Source organism: Stegodyphus dumicola, chromosome 3 (genome assembly GCF_044657685.1).
Source record: "Stegodyphus dumicola isolate Sdum_Otavi_A_Nest chromosome 3, ASM4465768v1".
NCBI classification, from domain to species: Eukaryota; Metazoa; Arthropoda; class Arachnida; order Araneae; family Eresidae; genus Stegodyphus; species Stegodyphus dumicola.
The window spans coordinates 151,335,716-151,360,440 of record NC_140770.1 but is presented as its reverse complement, the minus strand read 5'-3'; the positions used below and the strand labels follow the sequence as shown (position 1 = coordinate 151,360,440).

At 32.8% G+C, this 24,725-nt stretch overlaps 1 protein-coding gene and 1 pseudogene across 1 annotated transcript in view; both read right to left on the bottom strand.

Moving 5' to 3' along the window:
- LOC118197565 (A disintegrin and metalloproteinase with thrombospondin motifs like) overlaps nucleotides 1-24,725 on the bottom strand; it is a 228,459-nt gene that overhangs the window by 172,140 nt on the left and 31,594 nt on the right. The gene's annotated exons all lie outside the window — the stretch shown is intronic.
- Nucleotides 21,572-24,725, bottom strand: part of LOC146998132 (uncharacterized) — a 71,927-nt pseudogene continuing 68,773 nt past the window's right edge.

Below are 24,725 nucleotides of genomic sequence, written 5' to 3'. Positions count from 1 at the left end.
CAGATTAAAGAAGTAAAAAATTTTAATCTAAAAGGCTTCAGATTTTTACGGTCACCCAAAAGAGATTGTTAAGGTTTTTTTACTCTCCCGTTGAGATTGCAATCTTCCAGTCTACTGTTATACTCACTCCTACTAAGCCATGTTTTTTGTCTTTCTAGCTTTACGATTAGACACCATTTTCCTCGCATTAACGCCATAAAATAAAAAAAATATCGTCACAAAGAATGTTAATGTATTCAGTGGGATGGAAATGTGCAGCTCCAGTTACAGGGTTAATTAAAATAGTGATCAGTGATAAAGTAAAAGAGATACAATTTCATCAGTGCATATATATATACTGATGAAATTCTACATATATATATATATATATATATATATATATACATTATATATATCGCAGTACTCGATATACGTGTGATGAAAGTTTTTGTATGAACTGCGGCTGATGAAAAAGCAAGGAGTTTCTCCTGATGGACAGAGATATGTCAGTTTTTAAAGGTCTGAAATGCCTTTGAAGACAAAAATTCATAATAAATATAGCAAGTAAATTTAATTTTACATTTTTACGAAATAATATGTTTTTATTAATTACATGCCATGGACATCGTATTTAAAGAACATGATAACACTGTACTGAGTAATGCATTAATTAATTAATAATTATTTTTTTCACTCATTCCACGATAGTTAAAAATTTTAAAATAACTTAAAAATAACTACATAGTCTACGAAAAGTTTGCTTTTTCATTCGATTTACTTTCCCTTTTCCACAATCTGCCTAGTCATTCGATAATATTCTCCAGATCTCGTTATCCAGTCAGCAAAAGCAAGCAGTACCGCATTATTTTTAAATCCCGGTGGTAGAAAAATGCAAGTGAATGACCCCGGAGAACTTTCCCTGTTTCTCTCTTCGGGGTAATCACTGACCGGTCAAGTCTTCACTCAGGTGGCCTAATGGTTCAGTGACGGAGGTGTTGCTAACAAATATACGTCTTTTGACGAAGCAAGGCTCGTTCAGCATAAATGACTAAGAAGGCCTTCACATTCGAGCAATTTTCAGCTTTTGGAAAAAAGACATAAGGAAATAAAAAAAAAAGCTGCATTCCTGCTTGAAAAAAGGTGGTATTTACTAATTGTCCTCTTTTTTCTGCTAATTAGTCAAGTGAAGTAATTCCTTTTCCGCCTATTATGCACTGGCGAGAATGTAATAATATCTTGTTTGCTGCCACTTCTTATAGTTAATCGTCCATATCCATTAATTCATTATCGCCACAATTACACCCCCGCTTTTTTACCTCCGGAATTGGTGATAATCTCCATCCTCATTCCTTTATCCGTGTCACTTTTCTATTTGAATCATTTTAGTGTCCGTGTCACTTTTCAAATAAAAAGATGTTGCCATCATACCTTATCACCATGTCTTATTAGACAGTATTATTGTGTTAATTATGATATCGGGTTTTAACGAAAGTTTCTCGTCACCACAAAATCATTTAGGCAAACACTTCGCGTTGGCATGCTTAACCATATTTTGTCAAACGATTCTTGGCGTCTGAAAGAAAGAGACTTGCTTTAGAACACTGTATTATGAAATTTGTAAAAACATAGCGTTATCATTAAGTACAAGGGGCCTGAAATGGAATTATCAGGCTACCAGATTAGAACCATCATTTACTTCCAGTCCTGCTGAAAAAAGTTAGTTACAGAATGTTATCAAATCATGTGTGTACACCTTTAGGTACTAATATTGTGTCATATAACACTATGAAGGTTTAGTATCGAAAGCTCAGATACAAGGACTATGACATATAAAATCCATTAGTCGCGCTATTAGTCGAGCATAAACGTTACGTACAAGTTCAATTGCTGGATGCCGCATGAGCTGACTCAAGTAGATAAAGACAGATGTGTTCGGACCTGCACTAATCTGGTTGAATATCAACGCAAGGAGAAACTTTTGGACCGGATCGTCACTTGTGGTGAAAAGTGGATTTACTTCAACAACACAGGCCGAGAAGGGGGGGGGTGGTCTATAACCGGGCTGCCCGTCGCCAGCTTCGCAAAGCGCAATTAAACTAACTAAAAGATCATGCTTTTTATTTGATGAGATTGCTGTGGTATTATCCACAAAGAGTACCTGGAAAAAGGTAAAACCTTCGACAGTTAGATATACAGCAAGGTGCTAGTTCGAGTTGACGCTACTATCAAGGAAAAGAGTCGAACTGAGTTCCTGCGTAAAAAGGTAATGTTCCATAAAGATAATTCAAGACCACGTATGTCTGCATTCACCAGCTGGACTCTGTACGGACTCAAATGGGACACCCACCATACATTCCGATATCGCTCTTTCGGACTACTACCTTTTCCACACCTGCAGGTACATCTTACTGGTGTTACCTTCCCTTCTGTACATGTTAATCTGGTTCTGGACGAAATGAAGTTAATCTGGTTTTGGACCCGCCGCCACCACGTTTCTGTGCCGAACGCTTTGAAAAACTACCAAATCGTTGCCAGAAAATCATTGATTTGGGTGGTGATTACTATCCGAACTAAAGATACTGCTTTTTTTTTTTTTTTTTTTTTTTTTTTTTTTTTTTTTTTTTTTTTCTAACTTAGAACTTTTTTTGGCGGAAATCTTTCGTTACAAGGAGATATTTATAATTCCTCTTTTCTGCGGTTTTTTAACTGGTCTTGGATTGTGTCTAAAGACTCAATTGACCTCGATGTGGACCACAACACACATCTCACAAAAACATCCTCAAGATATGCTGAAAATGTTACTTACAGAATATGAACACATCCTCAGGATATCCCGAAATATCTCTCTAACCTCCTAAATACTACATCTTCCTGAGGGCTAATGTCGTATCCCATTATATCCTCAGAACATCTTCGCTAGTTCCCAATGATAAAGTACGGGATGTTATTAGGATATTAAACGGTGCTTATTACATCCTCAGGACGTGCCACAGCATCTCGAGTGATTGATCTCACATCCTAGTATGTTCTCAGGGCATCCTATTTAGAGTCTTTTGACAGAGTGCATAATGTTATTAGGATTTGAAGTCTTACTTATTACATCTTCAGGACCTCCCAGAATATCCCATCAACCTCTTAAATAATCCTCTTGAGAGCTTAATCTCCCACACCTGGATATCCTCAGAACATCTTATCGACTGAGTACGAAAAGTTATCAGAATTTCCAATCCTGCATACTACATCTTCAAGACAAGAAAATAGGAGTTTTACAGTAATTTCGATATTCCTCTAAAACTCCTCTTTTGCTTCGTACAGGATAGTTGGTACATCGCACTCTTTTATTTTTCATAGTCTGATTTGTTAATACAATTATATACATTTGGCAGGCATTTGGTTGGTTAATACAATTATATACACTTACTCCCGTTAAACAAGGAGTTTACTACCTATCCTATCCCTATTGTTTTATAAGAAGCAAAAAACATTTAACTACTTATCTCTCAATCGCTTGACTATGAAACCTGACAGACTTGTTATCACTGATGTAGAGATAAGCTAATCAGTACAGATACTTGTTTCCATAAAGTGCCTTCTATAATACTTTGTGATTAAAAACAAAACGCCGCAAGGAAAGAATATCGACAGAACAAGCGATATCATTTCTTCGATCTCTTTGTTCAGACTTCAGTCAGTTATGAGAATTCACTGGAGTGTAAAATGTACATGGATCTGATAACGAAAATGGTGTTATTTGTTTTTGAATAATGAAAGCAATCCGGAAGAAAGTTAAATGAATATTTTATAAATGTTTTATTAAGGAAATAAGCTATCAAGGGAGGCTTAAAATACCCATAGGTAAAGAATTATGATAACAGAATTCACAAAGGCAGTTACGACACTGCTACTTCCCCAGAAGTAGAGTTGTTCCTCGCTGAATGTATTTCAATCAACGTATGACTTCAAGTCAATGCTTCACAACCGTGCCATTCTAATCGGTAGAGTGGTAACGTTGCTGGGTAGAGTAATATTAAGCCCAGGCTCAAATCCCGAAGAAAGCTTGGCCGTTTGCAAATGTAACAGTGAGCCCCAAAAAAATGTGACAGGTCTATATCTCTCGTTCTACTGGGCCGATTGACGAAATTCAACTTGTATTTTTCATGTCTCTAAAGCGCGACTTAGGAGATGTATTAGATTTATATATAGCATTGTTCTAATATAGGTATTTTGACACAAAATCGGGATTTTTCTGAAATGAATGCCAATTCTTTTCCATGTTTCAGTTCTGCGACTCAAATTATACCAAACTGCTAACTTTTGTAAAAATGGCACGAGTAGTTTTTAAAACATCAGCTCTTAAAATGTTAGCTTGACATATATTTATTAATATCTCTTTTTTTAATTAAACTTACTTGATTCCTTCTTTAAGAATTCGATATTTAGATTCATTCCATACAACATTCTCAGATTTTTTTATAATTTATTTTTTAAATTTGTACTTTTAAATAATTTTTAAAATTTTTTCGAAAACAATTTTAAATTATAATAAAAACTTTACCATCATCTTGAAGAAGATGTATATCTAAGCGTACCTGCAAAATTTTATTAAAATTCCCTAGGATATACGTGAATTTACATAATGGCGCGTTTTGAAATTTGCATATTTGTTATAGGCAACAACACCAAATGTGGTTTACGCATTTTGTTAAAATTATTTGAAATAATGAAAATTGCACAGTCGGAGATTATTTCACAGTTATTCAAAAGATCTTTTTGTAGATGAATTGCAAGTACGTTGTAATGGATTTTAGGTTAATTAACTAATTATTATGATTTAAACCTTCACAATAAAATCACAATAATTATTCTCTTACCCCTCACCAGGATGCAAATTACATTAAAGTGTATTTAAGTCTAAAGTGATGGATGTTTTAGAAACAGAGCTTTTGGCAACAGTGCTGTACCACTAAGGTCTGCTCATTAATATCCGTCTTCAACTATTTCACTAGCCGACGCCATTCACATGCCATCAAAATTTCGAGCTAACTTAAATAGACAAATTTGCACAGTCTTCGACTACCATACTTTTAATCTGAATATCAACTTTTTTTATTTTAAATACCCACAAGTGGCGGAGTTTGTTTCAGTGCGCAAGTTTCGTTTTGTGTTCATTTCAAGATTTACTGAAAAACTTTATTTAAAATCTTCTCAAGAGTTTGTTGCAATATTTCATATGAAGCAATAATTCGCTTGTCAGAGTGTCAAGAAATATGAGTTAAAATTGCAGACTTAAGACTTTAAGAAATTCATAAATTAACAAAAGGTGCAGAATTTTACTTCGTAATTTTCTCATTAACAGAAAAATCCAGCAAGGATTCTTTTACCTGATCTATTAAAACTTATTTTTGCTACGAATAAAAAGGCAGTTTCTGGTAAATTAAATTGAAATAAATGACGAGCAAACAAATTTATTTATAAAATGCTAAATAATTCAAACGTAATATTCTATGCTTAAATTAATTTTTAAACTAATACGCAATGCATTAATACGCAAAACCTTCAGCAATACAACATTTAAACGTAAAAGGAAATAACCAAAAGCCAGAGTATGTACTTGAAAAATGCGTGTTTTTCCTTATGTATTAAATATATTTAATTCGATTGATTTGCCAAGTGCCCTACTTCTTCAGTTTGCAATTTTTTTCTCCCCAGAAAAATTAAAAATACCTTTTTTTATAATGAAAGCAAACTAGTAAACTAATTTAGGAACTGCAGTTACAATTAACATGTTGTCTGACATTCAGTAAAGTAATTAACCTGTCAGTAAAAGGGATGACAAAACGGTCTAAGAACTGACAGTTCCTAAATTGCGTATATGTCTGAAATGGATCAAAACATATAACAGAAATACAACATGGAATAAAACCAGTCATAGATTTATAGAAACTTTATTTAGAGGAAAATATATGTCAGTGAAATTTACTCATTGATTGATAACATTTAATATTTATTAATAAAGTTCGTTATAATTATGAGTATTTACATTTCAGAAGCATTTATACTTCTCATATGCTAATACGTGGGGAGATTTAAAGGTTTGTTTAATTTCACGCAGTGGTCTTTACAGCATCGGCTTCGCGGTATAATGTAATCTTCTCCAACTTTTCTAGGAATTCCAAAAGTCAAAATATTCTTTTCAAAAAGAAAACTCAAATATTTATTTTGGGGCATATGTTTATATCCCACATTCACATAAATCTCAGTATCAAAAATATATCAGTGAAAAAATATTCTTGCCTACAATTGCAAAACGTTAATCAGTTTTTCTAACAAAATAATGATCTCGTTTCGTTTTTCTACATAACACTGATATATTTTCAATGCTTAGTATTTACTGCTAAGAGTTTCACAAATAAATTCGTATATTATATGGGTTCCTTGACTCCACAGAATAATTCTACCGTCTCCCTGTGCCATTTAAAAATTCTCATGATAATTTTAACCTACTTGTATATCCTGCAATAATTACAATTTTAGAAAGAATTTTCACAATGAATTACGCGTGAACACTCACAAAGAATTTTGTAACAAATTATGACCCATTATTATATTACATTCATTTGATATAGCTAAATTGTACTGGCTTTTATTTTCCATTCATTTTTAAAAGTGTAATAAAATTTTTAGAGCTCCCGCTTTAACGTTTCTGCATACAGTCATAAATTTCAACGTTGGACAATGAAAGATACGAACACCTTCCTGGCAGAACTCCGTATTCCTTCACTAGTTTAAGTGCATACGATGACGGTATAAATACCCAGGACTTAGAAGAGAAGGGCTAGCTCATAGAGCTTTTCACCCTGAAGCAGAAAGTGAGAAGTGATGACGTAGTCATGATGACACTGAGCGCGCAGATGCAATTCACAGCTTGAAAATTAGTGTTTTGAACCAGCGTTTGAAATGAGCTGTATGTAAAAGATAGTTATAATTTGGAAGAGACAATGTTACTGCTTTATGCATTTTAGACTGAACCATTAAAAATTTAATAATACTTACTCAATTTTAAAACAATAGATAAAATGTGCTACTCTTTTAACATAAAGTTCAGTGGGATTATTTTTATTTTTATTTGAAGGTTTTTTTTATTTAATGCACGTTTATTTCTAATCATTTCTTTATCTGCATGTTAACTGAGAGAATTTTTATACTGCTTCTAAGATAACTATAATAGCAGCTTTTTAAATTTACTCAAAAAACAATTTTACATTGACATAGTTTTAAACATATATGACATATATGGCAACATTTCTGCTAACCTACGTTTGATTTTTTGCCTAATTGTAAATTTTACATTGTTTTAATTCACTTTCGATTCAATATAATAATGCATATTTTTAAATAATTTTGTAATTTATACTTATATCTATATTACAATTAAATAAATGTATGTAAGATTGTTACCTTAATTTTGACAAAATAGCTTTACTCAGAGTACCTAATACAGTTATTTCATTTTTCAAAAGTGTGAGTAAAGGAAGCAAGTCTTTTTATGCCAATTACTTTGATGTTTTATACTATTATATTTTATCTAGAATGCTAATCTAGCACAAATTCTAATCAATAATTAGTTACAAAGGATACAATAAGAATAACAAGTATTTAACAAAATTAGTTTGTTAAATACTTGTTATTCTTGTTGGTACTATTTTGGTACTATTCATTATACAGAAAATATTATCGATTAACTCATAGAAGTCAGATGCTTTTTGATTTCCTGTGGGGTGGAGTTATACCTTTTGCGGTACTTTTTGAAAATAATGTTTTCTCTGCAGCGACTTTTTGTCTCTCGTTTCCCTTGACCATTAAATAATTCGGTTTTAGTTTGTGACACAATTTGATTTCTTTTCAATCTCTATTTAAAACCTCTTTAATTATATCAAAATTTAAAACAGTTCCATCTTCTAAAACAAATCCTTTATCTAAAACGTGATTTCTTAATAATTTGAGGCAGAGCGCGAAATGAGACCTCTGATTAAAACAAACTGCACATTTTGAAAAGAACCGAGAACTTGGTCCAGTTTAGAGTCATAGCAGAGTTTTCAATCTATATGCATTTTGTCGAAACTGAGAACGCATATTTTTTCTACAGAATACAAATATTCGCCTCTTTCCTTCTTTAGAGTAAGAACATCACTTTGAATTCTTGGACTACACTAAAATTTAGCGCAACATTTCTTTAATTTGCTAATACTAGGTAAAGATATTCCAGTTGGTTTCTTAATTTTTTTTCTTTCCAAAAATGATAGCTTTTAGATGACAGAGCTCTTATGACAATACAACGTAAAATATCTTCACTAGGCCACCTGATTTTTTCCTTCTTTTTTTGTAATACATTTATCTGCGTCTTTATAAAAATAGGCTTTAGACATTTTTTAAATTCTCCGATTTGTGCTTCCCCCCCCCCAAAAAAAAATTCGCTATTTGAGATTTTAATTTCTGGTACCAATTTGTGTCTAGATGTCTTCCACCTTCTTCGCCGCTGAACAAACATTCTAAAATTTTTCTTTTCTCTATTTTTCAATAATTTAATACAATTTTCTAAGGATATTATTTTGTTCTTCAAATTATCAATGCATTTTTGTTTATCCTTAAACTTAGGGCATTCAGGAATATATACATTTGCATTTGTGAGTTTTATTTCAAAATTATTAAAATTTGATTTATTATTGTCATCATAATTTACTTTCGGCACAGCATTCCATTTCAACAGTTTCTTTTTGTGGCTATCCAAACAAGCGATTTTTCATATCATCTTCATAAACACTACATAGAAAATGTTCGCTGCAGATTTTTCCGCTCTTCACATTAATAGATTGTTGTCTTTGACATTTCTGTATCCATGCTTTCGTCAAAAGCAAAATCTCATTTGGATCCTTTGGTCCCATGAAATAAAATATATCATCCTTTCGTACTTCTGTAAGTGCTACGGCAAGTTACTGCAGCGCAAAAAGCCATATTACGTAAACGGTACTTTACATTATAGAATTTTAAATAAAAACTGACTAAAATTACATATATATAAATTATTTTAAATATATACATTATTAGAAAACAGATATATATATGATTAAAATTAATCTGGGATATGTAACCTCTAGAAAGTCGTCTCGCAGCTGAATGAAACTACAGTTTTAAAAGCGGAAAATCAGAACAGGTGGCATCACAGTGACGTCAGATTACTGCCTGTTAGGTCCCCCCATTAGGCTCGCGTCGGCGAGGAGTCGAACAAAGAAATGAGCTAGCCCTTTCTATTTATCCCAAAGCAGGAAGTATTTAGAAAACAAAATAAACGAATACGATAATAAATAAGCATTTGCTTGTATATGATACCGATCTAAAAAAAACTTCCGACTTTTAAAGTAATTGTAAGTCAAATGATGCTTTTGTTTTCCGTAAACAATAGAAAGTAGTTCTGCTCGGTTATGAAGATCTTTATAGCAATTTTAAAAACAATTGACTAAGAATTTGAAAATGGCTATGTATGTTCCGTGTTTTATTTGATTCTAGATTTCTGTTTGGATTTAATAACTTTTATCTAAGTAATAAATACTTTACCGTTATGCACCTGCGACGTACTTTAGTAATAATATGTTTGTGTGAGCTTAATTATTCTTGTTTACATTCAGACACACATATACCCATATAGTCCGGAGATGGTGTTATCGTTGAGTCTCGGCATGTCTTTAGCTTCTCTTTCACAGACTCCAAAAAGCGCGGCAGGTGCATAACGGAAAAGGACTAAACCTCAAATTCACTCTAAAATCTGTGTACAATCACTTTTTGTTATTTATCTTCCGTCTATAACCAGATGTCTTTAGACTGGGTTCTGAGAAACTATGGAATTCCAAGCAATTCGCGCCTTCTCAAGGGGTTTCGCAAGACAAAATCAAAATTCAAAAGAATTTTTGAAGACCACGTAGAACTCAAAATTATCTATTTAAAGTAGTTAATTAAAGAATACATATTATTTCTACTGATACTGTTTGATGAAATTACCTATAGTAAATCTAATTTTTATGAGTAAAAATATTATTTCGAAATTTTCTATAGTGTAACGTGAAACGGCCTCAAGAAAAACGAAGCTTTCCCAGAAAAATAAAACTACAGGGGCAAGTTAATTAACATTGAGGTAAATGTTCGCGAAATCTGTTCGCCAAAGAATGTTTCTCACTAAACTGGCGATAGTTTTGGCAACTAACTGTTCGCCAAATCTGGCGATACAACGTCGAATGTCTCCAAAGTTGATGACCATTTGGCGACACTTTGGTCCAGTCCCTGTATAACTGTAATTGGTTCTATAATTGAATAAGTGCAATTGGTTCCTATATGATAGAAGTATACTGTAATAGAATAAGTGTAATTGATTCCTATATGTAGCTTCTCTAGATGTGCTTTGCATGCCTTGTGCTTAACGTTCTTAGTACCTTGAACTGGTAATTACTGATTGCGTTATGTTATACTGAGAAGAGCTATACGAGTACTTTTGTGGAAGAACTGGCAAGTGTTTCTTTTGGGAAAATAAATATTATCAAGCTATCATTGGTCCCGTGTGCATTCAGTCTTATTACACACCTGTACACACGCAATATTATCAAAGAAATTTTATTTTCATTTTCCACATAAAGGACAGGCAATACTGATGCATTTCAATTTCTTACTTAAAATTTATTCTTCTAAAAATGATAGGCTTCATCACATGCAAATAATAATGACAATAATTTAAAATTTAAAAAGAAATTTTAAAAATCTATAGTTTTAGGGGTTTTACAAATATAGCTTAAGCGGCTCCCTGATTCGGCAATGCTTAATGACCACTTTGCTATGCTAAATTAATAGCTACCGAAATGGTACAGCCGTATTTTTAAATTTAAATATAGTGTTTTAGTTATCCGATCTAACGAAAACTATAATACTTCAGATATCTGAGCTAACGGGGTCCATAATATATCCGCATAATGAAAAAATACGGAAAATTATGCTACTCTATTTTTGTAGGCTAAATATATATTTATTGTAATATAAGTGACAGTTGTATACTAACTCAAGCAATAAACAAAATATTACACTTTAAGCTGTACAGAAAACTTGCATTTTACCCTCAGGAATAAAACATCATGCATAAAAATCAACACGGTATTCATCGAAAGGTTAATTGAAAATCTTTTCATTCAGTTATACTCCGTGTCTCGGCACAAAAATTCCCTAGAATGATTAGAACTGACATGATTAGAATTCTGACATAATTTCACCTCGTTTGCTAAATTTATTTTCAAAAGATGAGTTCTTAAATTATGATTAAGCGATGGCTCACGCAGTAAACGATTAACAATAAATATATATGAGATATGCAATTCTTTTCCAATATAATTTTTCCAATAACGCTTATACGTTTCTAATCCATCGAATACTTAGGTCAATTAACATGTTATGCAAATTCATTTAAATTGATTAATAACTATTAAACATAGCATGTGCTCGTACTGTATAAAAATTATATGCATTATAATTAGAGTCATTTACGTCACATAGCTCTGTCGCGTTACGTAGTATATTGTGTAAAATACATCTGTTCTATATTAGTGTAACGAAGCTCTGCTATTTTATATCAACATTGAAGTATTTAGATTTTAAAAAACATAATACTTTTAGCTTATGCTTTTAATATAAACGGAAACTAAGCAATGATTTACTAATTAGAGAATTAGCTATCGTAAAAGTTTCACTGTATTATTTGCATGTATCTTTATGTATAGGATAACCAACTTCTCTGCATATTAAGACGATTACTCTCATTAGCATTTGTATGCAAAATCTGTAGCTTATAATCGTGTTCCTTGATACAAACTACTCTTCTAATAGCATGATTCAACACAAAACTTCGTATCACCTTATGGCCTTCCTACAATTTTATATTTAGCATCAACGTGAAAGTCTTTTGCACATCACGAAAGAAGACTACTGAGGGGTGACGCCGTTTACGGGCACCCTTCTAGGAAAATATTCACGCGCCAACGCCCTCGGGTGCTTTTAAGTTTTTAAAAAGGAAACACTACAGCAAAGTTCAGTTCAATGAACGACTCTAACAACACCGAAAAATAAGCAAACATCAAATGCTTATTTTTGAACTGATGCAGAGGATTATCACATAAAATTTGCAACGCTTTTATATTTGGAATGACGAATATCGCCATCAGTTTTTGCAGTTAGGACCTTTAGAACCTTAGATCCCTATTCGTTTCTTTTCTTGAGGACACAAATATATCAGTTTGAAGCCAATCATTCTGAACCGCACATATACATTTATGTTTTATTGAAACAACGCTTGAAGGATGCAGACTTGGCATTACTGTTAATATACATTCATAATAGGAAGTGAAAGGAATAGAATCCAACAGAAAATCTACTTATTTGATACTTCCGCCGATAGTTCGCCAGGTCATCGCATTTTGCTGTCATCATTTAATTTTATATCCGATAAAAAAAAGGATAGATGCAACGAGAAAAGTATAATACATACATTATTAACTAGCTGGGGATATTCGTAAAGTGAATGCAATGCTGATCAGCGCAAAAAAAAATAAAAAAAATAAATCAACGAAATTTCAAGGAAATCGAAATTCATCTAGAGAACATTAAATTACCTCTTCCAAAATAAGTTATACTTTTCTTACGTGTTCTACATTTTCCATACCTATTTAATTGTTCTGCGTTATTTAAATTAGAAAAATAACTGTTCTTATAATTAAATTTTTAGCTTGAACACGCTGATCTATAAACAGATTGCTGGGCGTTAGTGGTAACTAATATTGTTTTTTTGCCCATTTCTATTTTTCCAAAATGCCGAAGCGTCAAAGTGTTTCACACCGCCGAAGAAGCATTAAAATATGTTTTATCTAAGGGGATTGAGTCAGATATAATTACTTTACCGCCTAAGGTGGATGAGTTAACTGACGAAGACTGCTTTGATGATGGTGAAATGATCACTCCATCTGTAAAAACATAACTGATTTTGGACCTAACATTGCGGAGTAACTGCCATCTACATCTAGCGTCAGTAATGAAAATGAAAATAAAAAAGGGTTAGTCCGAAATTATCAAAAACAAATGCATCCAAAAGCAAATTGGACCAAAAATAACCCTACTTATGCTTTCAACAGAGAAGGTAATTTGTCTGGTAAAAATCTTGAGAGTATTTCAAATATTTTAGAAAATATGAATCCACTTTTTGAAGAATTTTTAACTCCTGAATTTTACGAATTAGTAATAAATGAAAAGAAAGGTATGCGAAAGTGTGGGAAAATAAACCAGAGTTTTCAGTTACAATTGATGAGTTGAAGAGTTTTATTGTTTTTTTTTATTATTATTATTTTCTCTGGCTACCATACTTTATGTAATGAACGTGATTACTGGTCAGAGGAAGATCTCATGATACCGAGAGAAAAAGATCTGATGTGTACACCACACGACTTCCTTGCACGGAATATTAAATTATACACAGTTTTTCTTGCATTTCATTTAAACTTATTGGTAAACCGTTAAATCTACATCATCGATAGCGCATAAACCACAATAGAAGAAATGCACTTTTTAAAATTCACCATATTTGTTTACCATAGCGATACTATGGTAAACAAATATGGTGAACAAATATGGCGCTAGGTTCACTTAACAGCGTTACATTTCGTCCATATTATAACTCAGAATGCATATAAATTTATATCATTTGAAGAATTATTTAATCGTTGCCACATGTTCTATTCAAATACTATAATAAATCTTAAACGATGTATAAAAGAAATTAAGCAAACAAAACAAAAAGAAACAGTTTTTCACAGACGATTCAGTATTTCTCATTAATTCAGTTCTCCCTTCCCGACAAGGCAAAAGTACATAAAAACTCATATCTATATTAAAAATTACGAAGTAAATCTGAAACACTTATTTTCTCGAATAAATTTCAAAAAGGATAAGGCGTTGTTTAATTCGCAATACTAAAAGAAGGCGAAGCTTACTTTCTCTAGATTGGCAACAAATCCGCTATTTTGCCAAGTTTGAAATATAAACAAACATGTCCGCTATCGCAAAATTTATTAGGCTTAGCTGCACTTAAACAACTTTTAAATTGTTGATAACTCCACAAATATTGCATGCAGATTTACTAAAGGCATAAAAGCCTTAACCGGAAGATAAGAACAACATAATTCAATCATTTTTAAAGCAAAAAAATGCACAATTTACAAACATATAAGAATAAAAAAACTGAACTCACTGAGCCGAGTAACAGAGTAGATATATATATATATATTTATATACTTTTGGTGCCGCCGATTGCAACCAAAATAGGAGGTGCACATCTACATGTTATAGCATTCCTACATACAAAATTTCAACGTTCTGAGGCTACTTGTTTTTCAGTTATACGTGCGTACGTATGTGCGTATGTACCATAATTCATTTTAAATCAGTTTTATAACTTTTTTTGGGGGGAAAAGAGTCTTTTACTGTGTTCTTAACTTGCGAATGTCACGCAAAAACATCATTAAATTGCATTGGATAGAGGTCAAAAACGATATCTTCATTGAAATATGATACCCGAAATTTTTCGCGATTACAATACTTCCTTTTTACTTCGTACAAGGAAGTAAAAAGGAAATGTGTCTAAATAAATATTTAGAAATTAATCTGTAATCCCTTCTGCCAACAATAACTACGCCGCAATGCAAAAATCATACAGGGTATTCAAAATAAGAAAATTAGTCACGCATATAAATCACAGTTTTAAAAAATTTGGAATTTTCGATAAATTTCTGTTTGTTGATGAAATTATGATTGGATATGACGGTCATCATTTTTTCAAACAATTTTTTAAAGGCAAACCTATACGGTTTTGCTATAAAATCATGGACCATGTGTGGAGTAAAAGGCTACTGTTATAATTTTGACTTACACTGGTGTGCAAAAATTAAGGACGAGACGGTTTTTTTCAATATAACTTTGTACAAAAGCTTTCCAAAGCAACACATTTAATACCGTAAGATCCCCAATACGTAAGGACATGAGTAATGTAACCAACACTTACTAAAAGAGAAATCAGAGGGATAAAAAGAAGCTTTATTGAAAAAGTAGCATGGAGCGCAATGCGACTGAAGGCCGAATTATCCCTGTGATGGGTGTCCAGCAAGAAACATCCGGTCTTTAATAGGGAATATGATCTCCCCTCACTGCTAGGCAGGTTTCACAGCGTTTGCCCATGCTGAGAATGAGGGTGTCAATGAGTTGCTGAGGCATTGCTGCCCATTCGTCTTGCAGCGCCAATCGAAGCTCCGGAATCGTTACTGGTGGTAAGGTACGAGCTGCCAAGCATCTGCCTAGAAAATCCCATACATGCTCGATGGGATTGAGATCCGGAGATCGTGCGGCCAATCCATACGTTCAATATCCTCACTCTCTAAGATCTGTTCGGCAGCTACTGTGCGATGACATGGTGCATTGTCGTCCATGAAAAGGAACTGCGGACCCATAGCGCCTCTAAAAACGCACATATGGAAGAAGAATCTCGTTACAATAACGAGTCCCGTTGACTGAACCTGCGTCGAAGATGTGAAGGTCTGTACGACTACCAAGCATGATGCCTCCCTAAACGAGAACACCGCCACCTCCATACCTGTCCCTTTCAATGATGTTCGAGGGATGATTGCGGCTTCCCCGCTCTCTCCAGATGAGTATGCGATGAGAATCGCTACTCAGACTGAATCTGCTCTCATCTGTAAAGAGTACTCGTCCCCATTCATTGTCTCTCCAATTCCGGTGTTCCCGGCACCACAGAGAATTTTTCGACTTCGTCCTTAATTTTTGCACACCAGTGTATACTGTGGTGCGGAGAATTTTCACATTACTCCTGGAACTTCGAAAGAACCGCTTGGAACACGAGTGGTGAAAAAAATTAGGAAAGACATCCGCAGACATATCGCGGTTGACATATCCTCAAACTGAGAACAAATTCCAAGAAAAGCATTCCAAGATGTCATCGAGACCAAAATGATAAGCTCTGTACGTTTAGATAAAAAAGGCCATGTTATAAGTAAAAGACGAAACCAGTTTTAAAAATGTAAGAGAAGTTCTACTACGTTTTGTACAAAATGCGACGTAACACTTTGTGTGAAATATTTTCCGCTATATCACACTTAAACCTTGCAAATTTACTCAACAAAAATATAACTAATGAACTTTAGATCAGTAAAATAAGATTTCTTTCTTTTAAGTCTTTTTAGTTGACTTCAATTTTGCAAAAAAATTCATATTTTTTTAACTAAAGTCGCCATTTTTTAAACATAAGATTAGAGGGCAGTTACTTGTTCGCTTATAACCAGAAGCGCTCAGCGATCTATTTATAGATCATCTATTATCTGAACTGCTAATTGCAGTAATTGAATAAAACTTCATACTTACTTTATTTATGATATATGAAAGGTAATTAAAAACTATTATTCAAAAATTCTCATTTGAAAATAACTTCAGCGTTAAAGAGTTAATCAAATATTGTAAACAAGTAGTATTATAGAGACACCTTACCGCTTAAACGTAATCCTCTTTGGTGAACGATTATTTAGTACAGGTGATTCTTCATTTCGTTGATCGAATGATCTCCAGAATAATCTATTGTCTCGTGGGTTTGCTCTAAATCTTCGGGCTAATAATGTTACAGGGCTAGGCAATCCCTTCAAATTTTGTTGATGGAATTTGTTCAAGTTTGATGAATGAATTTGTTATTTGTTTCCGTACACACTGTGAATGAGTGGATTTAAGTTACAGGGAAGAGAAGAGTATGAGTTAGTTGATTTAATTAAAGTAAAACACAGACTGGTGATATGTCAAAAGGCAGAGGATTTCGTGGAGGGAAGATTCTTGTTTAGAATACTGGAAAGTGTTCAGTTGCTTTCTCGTGTTCCTTGCTTGTAGTGTCTCTTCAGTGGCCCCTGAATTAAAATTTAGCGGATGATAATCCATCAAGACAGGGGCTTGGTTAACTGGGTCTCGTGTCTATACAATTTACAAACATATAAGAGTAAAGAAACTGAGATCACTGGGCCGGATAACAGAGTGGATATATATATATATATATATATATATATATATATTTATATACGTTTGGTGCGGCTGATTGCAACCAAAATACGAGGTGCGCATCTACATGTTATAACAAACAGTTCTATATACAAAATTTCAACGTTCTGAGGCTATTCGTTTTTGAGTTATGCGAGATACGTACGTATAGACGCCACGAAAAATTCTCTTCAGAATTCATTTTAAAGCAGTTTTATATATTTTTTTTCTTTAGGAAAAGAGTATTTTATTCTGTCCTTACGTACAGTTATCACGCAAAAACATCGTTAAATTGCATTCCATAGCGGTCAAAATGGATATTTTGTTGAAATATGCTGCTTGAGACTTTTCGCGATTACAATACTTCCTTTTTTACTTTGTACAAGGAAGTAAAAAAGAAGGTAGAAAGTCCATCTAGTGACTGGAAGGTCCTTGTTTCTAATCCCAGGGTAAAGCAAAGTTGTTTTATAGTTTTGTTTTCTGCTTTTTAGAAAAAAAATAATTAGTTTTTAGCACCTGCGTCTTTGCTGCGACAAACGCAGGACATTTGAATAACCAACTCGAAGTGCTAGTCGTTACATCACAAGAGTTACGCGAAAGGAAATTCTTAATATAGTTACATAGTTATATACGTTCTTTACAATCTCAACTTTCGCTTTAAGAAATGATCTACATTAATTACGCAAAGAGTTTAAAAAAGGTGTCGGTAACAGCGTGAGCGTTAGTTGATTCAAATTTAGTTATATATGACAGTGTATTTTATAACATTCGTTCTAAAACCATTTATTCTGATAAAAAGGTTCCCTAATTGAACTAGGTTATTTTCTTTCCTCTTGTTACTTGAAGCTTAGAAAACCCCTCTTTCAATTTAAATAAAAGCACTTTTTTTCTTTAAAAATCAAATCCATTTAAAAATACAATACTCAGAGAAAAGGCAAACTGAAAACAGAAGACCGATGTTCGCTTCAAAAGTAGCTTCGTGCTGTCGGATAAGTGCATCGACCTATTTACGGGAAACTCTTCTGCCATGGAGAGGTGTCCCACACAATACTTTCATTGTCAAAGAACATGTCTTCCAAGCGCTACCTGCCGCGACAATACAAGCAGTTAAAAATAATATTAGTTTCTGAGCATCGCGAGGTTAAAAAAATGGAACTGGAAAATGGCACGCGAAAATTGTTTTTCTTGGCTTCGGTTTACCAAATAAACGAGTAATTATTGCAAAAATGAGGCTCTTAAATTTTTCTTTGTTTTTACGGCATACGCTTCTCATTATCTAAATAGAATGTAGTTAGGTAGATAGTTGAAACCTTACCAATTCTCAGAAACATGCTTTGATTCTAAAAACTAAAAAAGAACTGATTTTAAACGAAAATGAAAACAAAGGTCAAGCATACACTCTGAAACTCGAATTTTATTCTCAAGAAATTATTATTTAACACATGCAATTTATTTTCTGACGTAAACTTGTTGCTATTCGCTTTCTTTAGCCTAAAATAGATCGTAGTTCCGAATGGGATGCTATTTATATTATAAATATTTAATATAAATATAATAATGCATAATATATATATAGTATATTACAAATATACTATACATATATATATATTTTAATTTAAACAAATTTAAATTTAATGTTTAACAAATACGTATAAAAGTAAAAAAGCAAATTTAAATCCTAAAAAAAGAAAAAAGCCACAATTATTTTTAAAAAAATGTGCAGACATATAAAAGATTTAATACTCGAACTAATCTACAATATCATTTAAATTCAGAAGCATAAGCAAATCAAGTGCAAAATCAATCCATGAAAATAAATGAAAATAAATCCATGAAAATATTTTTCCTTTCTTAAATTCTTAATCATTGCGACACGACAATTAGCCAGAAATTAATTAATTTCCATTCACTAGTATTTTTAAAAAAATCTTAACAGACGGTCTCTCTCAGATAAGAACTCCACAAAATACATCCCTCAAGAATTCCAAGTCCCACCCACTACCATAAATTTCTTCACCCAAGTCTTGCCGACTGATATAATTCAAAGCCCCTACTGCCGCTAAGAATTTTCGGACACCCTACACTTCTGAGTCAGACACGAAGAGAACACACTGCCAACTCCCCCACTAGAAAGAATGTAAGTTACTTAATACCTTTCTGGCCTTTATATCTTCATGTACATTCACTGATCTTATTTATATTATTTTCTATTTTATTTTTATATTATTTTTATGTTCTCTTTGATTTGTTTTTGCAAAGTTTGCATTATTTATCTTTTTTATAATCTTCTATGTTTATTTCAACTTTACTTTGATTTCGATTTCATAATGACAATTTCCAATGTTTAATTTCTACAAATAATATAGTACTCAAATACATAAAGATGATAGTGTCGGGGACGATTACTCGAGTTTTACAAGATTTCTCTACAGTAATTGATTTTTACTCCAAATTGAATTGACTAAAATGCTTCATGAGAATCAGTTCTTTGAGTAACAACTATTCGCGGAAATATTTGGCCTGACTAGAATTGCCGGTTTGGCTTTAATTTATAACTCGAGTAAAGACGAAACACTTTCATATTTACGTATTTCTATCAATTATTGATCATTGAACGGGAGTTGGTTTGTTCCCCTTGAAAAGTCAACTAATTTCCGATCAATGACAATAATTACATGTTTTAATTTTTACTTTTACAATTGTAATATTATTCTTCGTGATGATTTAACTCCAGTCCCCGTTAAAACATTATTAACATTTTGCTTTCAAATTACTTCAAAACATCTTTCAAAATATAACTTACCAGTATGGATGCACACTTTTAAAATAATTCTACTTTAATTAAACTTAGGAGATAATATAATCAATTAATCAATACGGTTTAGGAAATAAATTATTATATATATATATATGTATATGTATGTATTATTATATTTCTCTATTTGGATCCTATTTATTTATTTCTCGTAACGGCATTTTGCACTGAATCATTATAAACGTTGTATCACTTTTCAAATTGTTGCCACCAAATATTATCGTCCTGTATTATATTTAAAGAAATTAAGTAATGAAGAATCTGCATGAACGTATGCATGTTTTTTGCACTGTGAAAAACAATAGTACTTAGAGTCATCAAATTCTAAATAATATAGTCCGCCCCCCGAACATGGGCCCCTATAAGCCCAAATTCTGCATTTACAACATGTAGTTTTATCTGTTTCATACTTTCTGAAGCTTTAACGAAATTTGATTAACAAACTCAAAGATTTCAAAGCGAGCAGTGCAATATCGACCGGGGAAAAAACATGCTTATCTCAAGCGCGAGACTATCTATCGGAATACAAAACATATGCTATTTTTAAATGTTTTGTGATTTTGCCGTTGAATCGAAATTTGTGTGGCGTAAGCTTTAAGAACTTGATGTATAATAAATAAAGTAAGCACACAAAACGTTAATAATTAAAAGACAAAAAAAAAGAAAAGTCTTGTAGAGCCATCTTAGTAAGAAAACTAAACATTGATGTGATAAACTGAGAAAAGACTGGGAAAAAAAAAAAAAAAAAAAAAAAACATAGAAAAACGTATGCCAACACTTACCTCTGTATTCGGAAATCTAAACGTATATTGCTGCTGCTTTTAAAATTTTTGTAATTTTGCTTTTGAATTGTATATGACTTAAGTGCAAAGAAAATGATGCAGAAACAGCATTTTGCGTCGAATCACTATAAACGTCTGTATCACTTCTCAAATTGTTGCCACCAAATACTATCGTCCTGCATTATATTAACAAAATTAAAGGTACTATTCGGTTTTGAGGGCCGTAAAAATTCGCCAAACTATTGTTGATACCAGTGCTGCCAAAAATAACTACGGCAACCATAACGCAAGAAAGGAAGTACAATAGTAAATAACTATCTAAGATTGATGTTTTAATTTAGATGAAAGGTTGATTTCATATAACACTTTTTTATTATTATAATTTACATAAAAAAGGCTAAACATGACTGAATGGAAGCATAAAAGTAAATAACTATTTCAGATCATTATTATAATTTATATAAAAATTGCTAAACGTAACTGAATGGATGCCTGCATCGCTATTTCGCTATCGAGTTATCGCTAAAGCATAATTTCATCTCGTTGGTTGTTCAAACATAATTTTCTATAATGAATCATGTCTTTTCTTTGAAAAATTCTCGGTAAAGTGCAGAATCGCCCACTTATTTGTTTGCCGCTTTTTACAAGGGTTAAAAACAATTGGATTTTTGCCAATTTTGTTTTACTTTTTAAGTGAAAAAATATGTCGATGTGTGCATAGATAAAATTAAGGGTGTGCGCACTGACATTTTTGTGCAATCTGGGATTTTTTTTTTAAGTGAAAATAGGTCGATGTGTACATGGATACCGAGTATGTGCAATTCTTAAAAACGCGTCAAGCAGTGGGTGATTCTAATTCTAATGCAGACTTTTCGTCATGGGCAATTCCCAAATTGTTAAATCCACAGGATATCTAAAAAGAATTTAAAATCAAAAAAGGATATTAAAATTAAACTAGTATTTCATTGGCGTCCTAAGAAATATAGAACTATATAAACTTACGCAATCTGAAATCAGCGCGTACGCTAGATTTGGCGCGCTGTTAAATACGCGCGTTTGCTAGGTTTGGCGCTTTTGCGCGTACATTTTCGCTGCAATTTTTTTACGGTCCTCAAAACGGAATAGTACCAAATTAAATAATGAAGAATCTGCATGAACGTAGGTATTTTTCTCGCATTGTGAAAAAACAATGATATCTAGAGTTTTATCAAATTTTGAATAACGTGGTCCCTTACCCGAATATGGGCACCTGGAAGCGCGAACTTTGAATTTCGAATTTCTTTTATTATCTATTTGATATTTTTTAAAACTTTCATGAATTTTTATTAAGAATTTCAAATATTTCAAAGCGAGCAATGGCAACAGCCTATATGGAATAAAATATTTTTATCTCCAGAGCGTGAAACTGTCTATCGAAAATTCTAAACATGTGCTGTTTTTAGATATTTTTAGCCTAAAGGCTCTACCAGCATTACCAGTATTAAAGATTTCGCACCAGGAAAATGATCATATTGCTGTTGCCTTGAAGGGAACTATGTGAACATTAGACATTTTGGAGCACGAAAATGAATTACGTTGCCTTTGTCAGGATGTGAACCATGTGAACTTAGACATTTCGGCTTAGGGAAATGGTTCATGTTGGCCCTTGTCGGGAAGATAACCGTGCATATTTCAATTCCTAGCAGGAGACGCTACCCATTGATACTACTAGAGCAAGCATAGGACACTAGATTAGTAACTGAATTGACCTGGATTATGGCAATATACTTGAGAGCTGTTTACCTGAAGAAAGGAGTGTCTTAAGGGAGGACTTTTCAAGAAGAATTGGCTCGTATTCACGTTACGTATGATTTAAAAAACTTGAAAATTTCTATGTAGCAAGCGCTTTCGTCAAGATCTGAAACCTAGTCAAACTACTAGTGTTCCAATTTTACTGCTCAGCCTCTGTTGGACTGTAAAAGCAAAATATTCTTACATTTCTTAAAATGAATTACTTTGTGAACATTCACACCCAAAGATTAGAGCAAGTTGAAAAAAATAAGAATGCCTGAATTAAGACATGCACATTGAAGCAACGTAACATAAGAAAGAACAGAAATAGAAATAATCTTTCAGGTAATAAACTATCAAGGATTAGAATATTTTAAGAATTCCACCGCATCTGCATCTTATTTATAGATGTTCCTTTGAATCTTCTCCCACTAGCAAGTTTTAACAAATTCGGAAAACCCAGTCATTCGGATGATCGATGACCAAATAACTAAAGCTCAACTATGTATAAGGAGGTTATATATTAAAAGTTTCCTAATCTATAGTTTGAGCCCTGGGTTTTTGAACCTAAATAGTTTGTTCGATCACAGAATAAAACTAGTTTTTTGAGATTTCTTAGTTACAGAAAAATTAGTACTAAGCTTTTCTGCAACTTTTTTTAAGATATCAGGAGAACAAATTTGGTGAATAACAATTTCTTAGTGAGACGACTCGTATTGAAATATGTCTCGTATCATCTGTATATATGCATTTATAGTAGAAATGAATTGTTCTCTTTTGTTTTTCAGCTGTTGAAAAACGCCTTAGTCCCTTGTTTCCATGATCACATCTATCGGAAAAATTTAGTCGAAATCTTTCGCATTCACATGCAATTATTTTTGAGTTTATTTTCATGACTGTTTAATTATTTTACCTCATTCTGTCGTGGTAAATGAACACATAAACGTTACTTTTGGACTTATGCATTGTGCTCCAAATACTTGCCGAGATAAGGGTTCGATTTGTGGAATTAAAGGACCACTGGAAATTGGTTTTTATATATCTGATCTTAATCCCAAACAATCATTTTTTATCCTTTGATTAAAGGGATTTAAATGCAGAGAGTTCGACAGAGACAACAAAACAGATAATTCTAAAAATGGTGCCACTCTCCAAACTTAAAAGTTTTATTTTAATTGCAAATCGGAATTTTTCTGTCTCTGTTTTCTTTCTGCTCTCATTTTCCGACTACTCAAGGATTTACAATAAGCAATCTTTTCAATTTTTGCTGATTTCGATTAAGCCGTTTCATCGAGGAATTCTTCCCAGGTGTAACGGAAGGTTACGTTATTTGAATAATGCAATTTACAAAATTTTCACAGGACTACTTTCGATGGTTTTACCGAACCACCATCCTCAGCTGCAAAACCGCAAATGAACAAGATAGGAAATAATGATTAGATAAGATAAGAAAGCCTGGACAAGAATAAGCTGTTGGTGAAACCAGAACTAAAGCATAATTTCTTTAAAGGCCGAAGGCAAATTTGGATTGGAATTAGGATCGTTAACTAGAACAGAAAGATTTTTATGAATGTGAAATGCCTCTAGAAAATCCAATTCTCCAATGGAAGATGTTTTCTGAATAATTTTGGCAGCAGAAAAATTGAAAGTGTGGTTTTCGGACCAACAATGTTGAGCAACAGACTTCTGTGTTTCCTTTTTTCTAACATATGCCTCATGTTCCTTGACGCGAAATTTTAAGGCTCTCTTAGTTTGGCCAATGTAAATTAAACCACACTGACAAGGAATCCTATAAATACCCCAGGAATTCATATCCGGAATGGGGTCCTTGAGTATGGAACTCGCAATTTTATTGATGGGAGAATAAACAACCCGAAAGTTAAATTTCTGCAAAATATGTGCAACTTTATAGCTAATTGATGGAAAGAAGGGAATGACAACAGAAATTTTAAAATCTCCTAAAAGAAGAGCGTGCCTTTTAGTGTGTTGAGATGAGAATTTTTTAACTGCTTGATTAATAATATTGGGTGGAAAGCCCCTGTCAATAGCCATTGCTTTTAAATAATTTAGTTCTTCATCAAGGGCTAGTTTGGAGGAGCAAACTTGAAGAGCACGGAAAACATAGGAATAAAATGAAGCTAACTTTTGTTTAGTCGGATTACATGATTTAAAGTGTGGTGGAAGGCAAACCGATGAAGGTTTACGGTAAACCGTAGTAC